Source organism: Meleagris gallopavo, chromosome 4, assembly GCF_000146605.3.
Source record: "Meleagris gallopavo isolate NT-WF06-2002-E0010 breed Aviagen turkey brand Nicholas breeding stock chromosome 4, Turkey_5.1, whole genome shotgun sequence".
Taxonomy (NCBI): Eukaryota; Metazoa; Chordata; class Aves; order Galliformes; family Phasianidae; genus Meleagris; species Meleagris gallopavo.
The window spans coordinates 68,894,446-68,904,387 of NC_015014.2; positions in this window are offsets into that span (position 1 = coordinate 68,894,446).

Here is a 9,942-nt window from a genome sequence, read left to right on the forward strand (position 1 = left end):
CAAGACAGAGAGCTTATCACAGAGCCACATATTTACTGACAGCTTCAAGTCAAAAGCACTGAGCTCCCTCTAAAAGAGGATTCCAAAGTATTTCCCTATAGTAAGTTACTTTATTAGCATCCTTCCAGGCACCATTTAAATACCGTTTGCCTGGAAACAAACCAGCTTCCAAGTAGGAAACCAGGAAGCACTGATCCAGCATCTCCCCCAACCAGCGCAAAGACAGGAAGGAAATTAATCAGTGGTAGATTTTTTTCCAGAAATTTCACAATTAGGAAGAAAAGCTGTTCTGGTGCCTGGGCCAATAATCTAATTGGAGAGTGAAAAACTGCATGGCTGTGTTGCCTTCACAGGTCAGCAGGAGCTTGGCTGTGGAGAAGGATGGGATGGAGGGTTAAAGCATTCTGCCAGGATGGGCTGTGAGGAGCCAAAGAGTTGGGTAAGAAAGCAGCCTGGCTTCTCTCACAGCATCACAGAGGCAATACAGCCCTGCAGAGCATTTCCATTGTAAGGAATTGGCATTTTCCAATGGAAAATAACAAGAACTCTCTGCCTGGAAGCAGTTCATGAACAACACTGCCAGCACCCACTGGAATCAGTGGTGTTTTTGGCCACTCACATTCTCAGGTATACAAAATGAAGTTCCAGAGCCCATCTCAGGCTCCCTATTTCTCACCCAAATTGGCTGCTCTTCAGCTTTCCATCAGATTGGTTGGTGGCAAATATCATGGCCCCTACCCTCTGCCAAGGTGGGTTGCTGCTCCACACTGGGCATCCTCCAAGTGCCTCTTCCCCAATTTTGGCAGACACAAGGCCTGGAGAGCCTTCTTCGTGAGATCCTGTCTCCAGAAGGCTCTGTGCTTTTTGTTGTTCAGAACATAAGAAAGTAAATCTTTTCACAGAAGTAAGAACTGCCTGCAGCATCTGAAAGGACACTGAAAAGACAGAGATCTACCACTCTCACCCATGCAAGAGAACTGGGGAAAAAAATGTCCCTTTCAGTTATTGCTTCTGGACTTTTAGGAACCTTGGCAAGACTTTCTCTTAGAGGGTACATTGCAAAGGAAGGTGATGATAGTGCCTTCCAATGGGATACAACCCAAGAGAACAACAGTAGGTAAAAAAAAAAAGAAGAAGAAGAAAAATACAACTCACCCCTTCTGATTACCAGTGACAACTTGAGAGAAGCACGGTTTCTATCCAGAGAGATGCTGCTCTCTCAGCTGCTAACACTTAAATGAAGGTGAGGAGGGATGGATCCAGGCTCCACCCCTTCTGGTCACTCAGGTGCATTTTTTGCACCTGAGCTCCCTGTGTTAACTATTCCTTCTCACCTGTTGCTCAACCATTGGTTCAGGTTCTGACCTGGCAATTCTGCTGTAGAGGGCAACCTAGGTGGAGCAGTGGAAACTGCCAGCAAGGAGCCAGGACATAGGAGCCAGCATAGGCTGTACACAATGGAGCTGATCCAGCTGGCAGCCCTTCCCTGATGCTTCTTCCATCCAGCTCCACAGGCCTCCAAAAGCCTTTGAGAAGTGCAGGCCTGTCTGCAAACCTCCTTCAGCCCCAGCAGCAAACTGCATGGCTCCTATTTGACGGCTTGAGTCAGAAGTTCATGGGCCTCCCAAGCCAATTCTCTTCTGGGGAAGGTTGTCAAGAAAACAATCACTCTCCAGATATGGCATGCCATACCCTTCTTAAAGAAACCAGAGTTCCTTTGCTGATTTCTCTTTGTTACAGAGATATCCGTAGTTTTTTCCTTCACTGCCTCCCAGCCCCATCCCCTTCTTCATTCTACACAAGCAAGACTTTGCCACCCATCACATCCTCACCCTACTACCACAGGATCAGGAAGACAAGGGACACTGGCATGAATGGTAGGAGAGACCAATAGGCATGTACCTGACCCAAATCTTCTATGATTATGCCATAACCTCCTGTGAGCACCTAGGGCTCACATTTACAGCTTGCACATATGACCTCTCCCTCCTGGCTTGTTTGGTCTCTGCTTGGAAGAGCACTCCTCAGCTCCCAGAGCTACCAACAGTTTAATAGATACTCTGATCACTTCTGACTTTTGCTAAGGCTAGTCCTAGTCCTATAAAGTGCTGATGAAACCTACTGGGATCAGGATACCCTGCTCAGGTCAGCTGACCTTAAAGCTGATCAAAAGGGGTGGTGGAGTCACCATCCCTGAAGATTTTCAAGAACAGGGTAGATGTGGCACCGAGTAACACGGTCTAGAGCAGTCATGGGCTGATGGTTGAACTAGATGATCTTATTGTTTTTTCCAACTTTACTGACTTCATGATCAGCACCATAAAGCAAGACAGAGCAAAAGCATTTATTTCAAATGAAAAAGCATCACTAACATAGATTCCAGCTATTATTTTGGACCTGCAAGTAATGAAAACAGTTGATTGTTGTTTTACTTATCAAATTAAATCAGTGCCTTCAAGCAAATTTTTTGAAGATGAATTTACAACTGAACATTAATTTCCATTAAAAAATTAGTTATGATAAAGACAAAATCAGTCTTTCCACTTAGGCACTATAAGCACGTATTGATTTGCACAGCACAAAAAATTAATTTGCTTTTACAAAATCCTATGTTGCAATTTAAAACAGAATAACAACAAAAACCCAGCAAAAGGTATATCCCAGAAACTCTGTGCTTTTGAATGAAGTAATTCCCAGGACACGTTAGTGAGAATACAACAATTTAAACCATTGTATGCTCTAGTTTCATAATCCATTTTATTCACCATGATTTTTTTTTCTTTAGAAAGAGAATCTCTATTCTATGGCTCAAGGCAAGTAATTTGGAGTCTTTCTGGGACTTCCTCTTGTGTATATGCAGCTAATGGAAAAAGAGGAAACAAAGCATTCGATGCAAGGAGGACATTGACTATCACTGCTGATTTTCAGAATGAGACTTACTAGAATTCGAATTCTCAATAGGAATCAAAGGAAGTAGCATGCACCATTTTCATTATAGGCAGATGAGCAGTATCTTCTCTCTCTTTGAAACCCTGACTTATTGCTTCCATGTAGCTGTAAATAACCCTATCTGTAAATAACCTCTCTAGCCCTCAGCCATTAGGCAAAGTTTTAGCTCAATCCTGAAGCTCTCCAGTGACTGCCTTACTCATCAGACTCCCACCTTCATTATTCCCACAGACCAGACTTCTCAGGCCTTTACCTACAAACCACATCACACACAACCTCCTTTGGCTCTAAATAACACAGCTTTGAGCAACCTAGGAGGAAACAAGTTACAACTGGCTCAGGTAAAGCCAAACACAAGACCTTATCAAAGGATGGCTTCAGCTTGATAGTGATGGCTTTAGAGGGCAAGATGTATGAGGAATGGCTGACATCCCTCAGTTTGTTCAGCCCAGAGCAGAGAAGGATGAGGGGAGGCCTCATGGTGGTTACAGCTCCTCACAGGGAGCTCAGAGGGCAGTGCTGATCTTTGCTCTCTGGTGAAAATGACAGGATCTGAGGGAATGGCATGGAGCTGTGTCAGAGTGCAGGGATTCTGCAGGAAGGACTGGCTGTCTCGTGAGCAATGGATGGAGAGATTTTGACAGCTCGTACTATAATAGACACAGAAGTGAGTTACACTTCCAGCTTGGATATGTCCCTAAACTCTGCTTCTTCACTTTGTACTATGGACTCCTAACCCAGCTGGACTTTGTAAAAAAAAAAAAAAAAAAGGCTCCTATGCTGCTGCAAGAAGTGCTAAATGTAGAGCTTCTGAGAGAGATAGCTGTCCCACAGGGAAGCAGATTAACAAGGATGCATTAAAACAAACAAATAAATGTGGAGATCTGAAGTCAGCAGCGGTGAATACTTTGTTAGAGAGTAGGGGACCAGGGCTCAGAAGGAAGAAGATGCACACCCAACTCTGAATTATAGTACGGCTTGGGGTCCTGCATCCCCAGACAGGGCCATCAGAGGCAGAGTTACTGCATGCTTAGAGGAGCAGGACTGCACAGCCTGGTTCTGTAGTAGCTGAGCATCCAGTGGAAGAAATGCTGAGCTCCAGGCAGGCATTGACGTGCACTAAGAGACAGATCTTCATGTAACTTGAGATTAAAAAACTCTGTAAAGCCTAAATTATACTTCCAGATCTGCATAAAAAGCTCAGAGATGCACAAAACCTCTCCATTCATGCAGAGAAATCTTGGAACCTCAATGAAGAAACTGAAACCTACCAAATGCAAATTTCTTCTCCTATTAACAGCACACCATCCTGATGCTCACACTCAAAATGACCTCCTGGCCCACTGGCACACATCCATCTGAGTTTGTACTGCTGTCCTACAGAGCAGGTTGGCCACAGCCAAGCTGCTGTGGGGATTGGTCCTTGGCCATGCTAACTTCCAGGCCATCTGCAGTAGCTGGCTGGAGACTGACAATTTAACAGCACAATGGAGTTGCAGTGTCTGAGGACATTCCTTGGCTCTGCTCGAGTCACTGGTGTAGCTGCAGTTCCTTAGACCACTCCCTTCCTGCCTTTCTTTCATAGCCAATGACTCTTTGATGTATTTCCAGTATAGGTTTGGTTATAAAACTGCTACATCAGAGAGACCTGTCATGATCATTTTTTAAGGAGGACTTCCCATATCCACCTCTAGCAAAATTACTCATAATTCTATAAATAAAGTACTTGCTTTTGTCTCTTCTGCAAAAAGAGCACATGGCAGGTCACCCAGCAACATTCAGGTGGGCTTTGGAATAGCTGAAACTCCAGAGTGAGATTGGTCTGAACCATGAACCCTTGTAGTTGGTCTCCCTACAGCTACTTGTGCATGAAGAGCTATGTCAGGTTACAGGGGATGTGCTTCTTTGGAAATAATGGGGCTGGATGTGGTTCAGAATGACTGCGCAAAATGCTTGTTACAAAATTGGTATAGTGTAGAAGAATTAAAAGTCAGGGAAAGAGGCAAGGGCACCCCAAGCCAATACTGCTTACCAAGTGTGTTGTGTGAAACTGGTCACTGCTGTGGTATTTTCAAGATCGTGTGTTTAAGACATCATGACAATGTCTGCATGGGCCGCAGTCACACAGCACACTGCTGTGCAGATGTACACTGCATGGAGAACCTCTCCATGAAAAAAAAAGCATTCTCAAGATGATGGTTATATTTGACATAAGAGCACTGTGGGAACGAACGTCAGCAGCACTGAATATAGGTGTCAGTGCAAATTTTCTTCCTTAACAAGCAATCTTCTGCTATTTAAAAACACCTCTTGTTCTCAGGAACATTCCATCCCTGAATTCTCTGCACAAAGCTTGGATCGGATGTCTACTATTCATATATTTTTCCCCCTTGGTTTCAATATTAGCTAAGGAGAATTATCGGCGGGAGTTAGAGCCGGAAATAGGAAATGAGATTGAAATTGTTAACAAGAGGGAAAAATAGTTCAAGGAGATTGGTCCTTCTAAGAACTGCTACATTTACTGCCTAAGATTATGTAACACTTGGAGTAGAATGAATTTAATAAAAGATGAATTCAAGACATTTATTGATTTTGACCATGTTAATCAGATATCTTGGTAATGCTCTGTTCTAGAGCTCTTTGCCAATGCAGAACATGCATGCAGTCCTTATGCAAGAAGCTGACAATCTATTTACAAAAGAAATGGTAGGTAGATGCATAACATGAGATACAAAATGAAATGAGGTAATAGGGGCCAGAGTAGAAAGTGGTGATCACAGAATCACAGAATCATCTGAGTTGGAAAAGACCTTTAAAGGCCATCTAGTCCAACTCCCCTGCAATGAACTGGGACACCCATAGCTGCATCAGTTGTTCAGAGACTCGTCCCACCTGACTTTGAACATCTCCAGGGACAGGACATCCACCACCTCTCTGGGCAACCTGTGCCAGTGCTTCACTAGCCTTATTGTAAAAAACTTTTTCCTTATATCCAGTCTAAATCTCCATTCTTTTCATTTGAAACCACTTCCCCTTATTCCACCACAAGACCCTGCTTTAGACCCTGCTGAAGATTATGTCACCTTCCTTCTTATAGTCCCTCTTCAGATACTCAAAGGCTGCTATCAGATCTTCCCAGAGCCTTCTCTTCTCTAGGATGATCTTATCACCTTCTCTTGAAAGATTTGCTACCCCCTCTTCTCAGGGAATCTCATCCAGTAACTCCTTAAACAGCCAGAAGTTCACTCTCCGAAAATTTATCATCTTGACATCACTCTTTGTCAGGCCAGGCTCATACTCCTTGAGATCACAAACTCAGCCAGGGTGTGGTCACTATAGACCAGACCGTCTCCCATCTTAACCTCTTAATTGATCTTCTTCACACTGGTGAGCACAGGGTCCAGTAATGCTTCACCTCAAACAGATGAAGACCAAAAGCACAAGAGAGGAAAACTGTAAAAGAAAAATTATTGCAACAGGCCAATTTCAGTGTATCTTTACAGTTATTTTCCCATTTGTGCTCCACTGGAGCTCATCTTGTTATCTTGTTCCAAGTAATTTCTTCTTCTTGAAGATCGACCCTATGTACCTGTACTTGTACACAGCAGTATTGATAAGAAAAAGCTGGTTGCATGTTAGCATCAACATCTCATTGACTGTGAAACAGGTTCTCAGGAGACACTGCAGATGTTTATTGCTGAAAGCAAATGAAACGAAATGAAAACATCTCATATACAGCAACAACAAAGTAAAATGGGCTACTTTAAATAATTAGGAATGTGCCATCTTACTTTACATTCCCATGAGCCAGAGTAAAAGCAATTACAGCTGCAGGAAGGTAAATTCTTGCCTGATGCCAACCTGATATTTTGCACTCTGATTCTAACCCTAGGACACACCAGAAGATATTTGAATTCTCTTAGACTCTTCAAGGAGCAGACTGAACATACCGTCTGTACACAGCCTGTGTTGGTGACATTTCGACATATAGTTTTGGATTTATAATGTTTTACTGGCACCACCATTCAATAACATGGGAATCTCTAAGCAGTGTGGTTTGGCACTACCAGGAGAGGTAGGAATGCTCTTGGCTCTTTGGCAAATTGTACAGTAAAAAATAACGTATTTAGAGATTGAGAATTTAAAATAAGTTCTGCATCACCATTACTCCTCTTCTACATACACAGGAATTTCTCCATTATTTAAGGTAAATTTCACAAGGAGACTTCACAGGGGTTCCCCTAAGAAATTGGCCATCCGCTCTGCCAAACCTGGGATATGATCACGGAACATATGTGCATGATTTGGCACACAACTCCCATAGTTTAGATCCCACCTCAAGATGCATTTCTTCATATATCAATGCCTTTTCTACTATAGGAAAGCAGTTCAAAGCCAGAGGGACAGTTTTTGAGCAAGGATGACCCTTACCCTTCCAAGCAGAAATGCAGCTTGAAGATTCTGGTGTTCAGCAGCCACAGGTGTAAAAACAACACAAGTGTTACTGTAGACTCTTAGATTTCATTTCCAGAGGGACCGAGTAAGTTTGTACCAAATTTTCTGTTCTGGAAACGACTCTAGCATGTATGAAGTTTGAAATATTTTTTCAATGTGGAAAATAACTTGCATTCTTGAAGCTTATAAAATATAATCACTGTAGGAAATGAAACAAATACAAGGAAGGGATGGAGAAGACCTTCTCTTTCACTCACAGAAACAGGACCAACATAGGGACTGCAGTGGAGATGGTGAACCATCACAAAAATTCACATATAGCCTCATTGCTGTTGGTCTCTTTGAGCCACAGAGTGCTCGAGAATGGCTCAGCCCAACCTTCCTATGAATGGATAGGCACTGTCAACAGGATCCAGACTTCCAGTACACTGTACATAAAAGGAATGTTGGATCTGATATTAGCTAGTTAGCACCTCAGGAAAGAGGATGCATATATGTATTTTCTTAATCTAAGCAAAAAAAAATTAGTAGCTAAGTTTCTTCACAGGTACTGCTGTAACATGGTCAAGGGTTTTTTGTTCTGGGTTTTGTTGGTGGTGGTGGTGTTGTTTGTTTGTTTGTTTTTGTAAGCATTGCTGTGCACCACTTCATATACATTTTTACCAGGTCTCTAATAGCGTTTTTACTTCTATCCTCTCTTCCTCCACTCCCATCTTTTCTGCCTCAGATGGTCCAGGCACCTCCCAGGGAGTTCCAAAGTTAAAATGCTCTCATCCAGGTATGTCATTTGTCACTTCTCTGTACAGGGTGGCCAGAGATATCTGGAAGCTTTTATTAATTTAGCTTTCCCACACTGTTGTTGCTGCCCTGCTTCTCCTATTCTACCCAATTAGAAACTCATTTCCTGAGGGATATATATCTCCCAGAGGAGAAACAATACAAAACATTCAGTAATTACTAGCCTGTGATATAAGTTTATTTTAAGGCTATATTTCTGGGAGTTCCGAGATATTTGGGAGGTATTTGTTGTTACAGCAGAGCAAGTCAGAGGACTAAAAATGGGATAGAAAATCTTTCATCTCTGGGTCACTGACTCAAACTCAGCACAGGTCAACAGTGGCTAGAAGCTATTGTTAACCAAAAAGTCCTTAGACTTGAAGGTGATGCTACTCTGGTGACCTAAACTGATTTCCATGCAGGTGGATGCCAGGCTCTCAAACATGCTGCCACTGGGTGACCCCACCAGCAGAGCAAATGGCGTGAGTTGCAACATGAACTTTCACTTTCACTTGATCATCTATGATATGAGTGCCCTTTATGCAGCCAAAGAAAAACAAAAATTGTCAAATGAATATAAAATCTCCATTGAATTTCAGGGATATCTGCCCTGAGCGTAGATCTTGCAGTACACTGAGAGGTGTCGATCTGAGACCTGATCCAGGCTTTCATTAGCCAACCAGTCTGTCAATCATTCAAAGTGATGGAGCCCATGAACTGCTGACTGTAGAGTCTGTACACCTCTTTAAAAACCACAGGGATCACATATCTTCCCCATGCTCCTGTGCTGGGGATCTTTTGACATTTCCATCACAGCTTTGCACCTCAGCCCTTGCCTCTTGCAGTAGTCATTTCCATCTTGTCCATAATATTTTTGCATAAATATAACACAAGAAAGTAATGGTGTCTGGACAGGAGCATGATACCTGAGAGCACAGCAGAGGGAGGACCGAGTTTCAGAGTCAGTTTCTAGCCTTTATTATATGATCTTGATTCCCACTTACCCCCACAGAATTCAGTGGCACAATTGCACATGGAGTTCACACACATTTGAGACCAGGACCTGGCCTCTCATTTGCAAACACTGCTGTTGCAAATTTTGGCTCAGGGGTGAGCGGTTATGGGGGTTCTGCCATCTGGCAGGCTGAGCTTCCCCACTTGCTTTTTGAGGAGAGTATTTCCCATTTCCGAACTGAAAGCTTCTTCTCAGTCTTGGTGGCAGCTCTTGGTTTGGTTGGGTTTGCCTTGGTTTCTTGGGAATGCCTCAGGGCAGAGTTGATCTCTGAAGCCTCAAAACCTGAAAGATCCAATTTCGTGAACAAGAAAAACATAAGGTGCACTTGATCTTGACACCTTTGCACAACCTGTGTACTTTCCCAAACAAACCTTGCCTAAGCCTTCCAGGGGCTCAGCATGAGGTTTGTAATTGTGGGCAGTGTTTTTTGATGAGCAGAGCTGAATTACACAGCTTTTCTCACATCTGTTACTTAATTGGCTGAGCCATTTGAAATTAGATCTAATTACTTTTCTCACTCCATTAATACCCTGAGATGGTTGATTTATTTTTTTTCTGAAAGCTATTGGAGTTTTGCTGAATTATTCAACCACAGCCTCACTGCAAAGGATCTTAGAAACTAATACAAATAACAGCCATAGTCAGTTTATGCTAAGATACCTATGCAGGCCACCTTTTCATCCAGCTCAGTGGGCTGCAGATAAGCCTACTTGGATCACACATTACTTTGGGGAGCACTTGTTCTT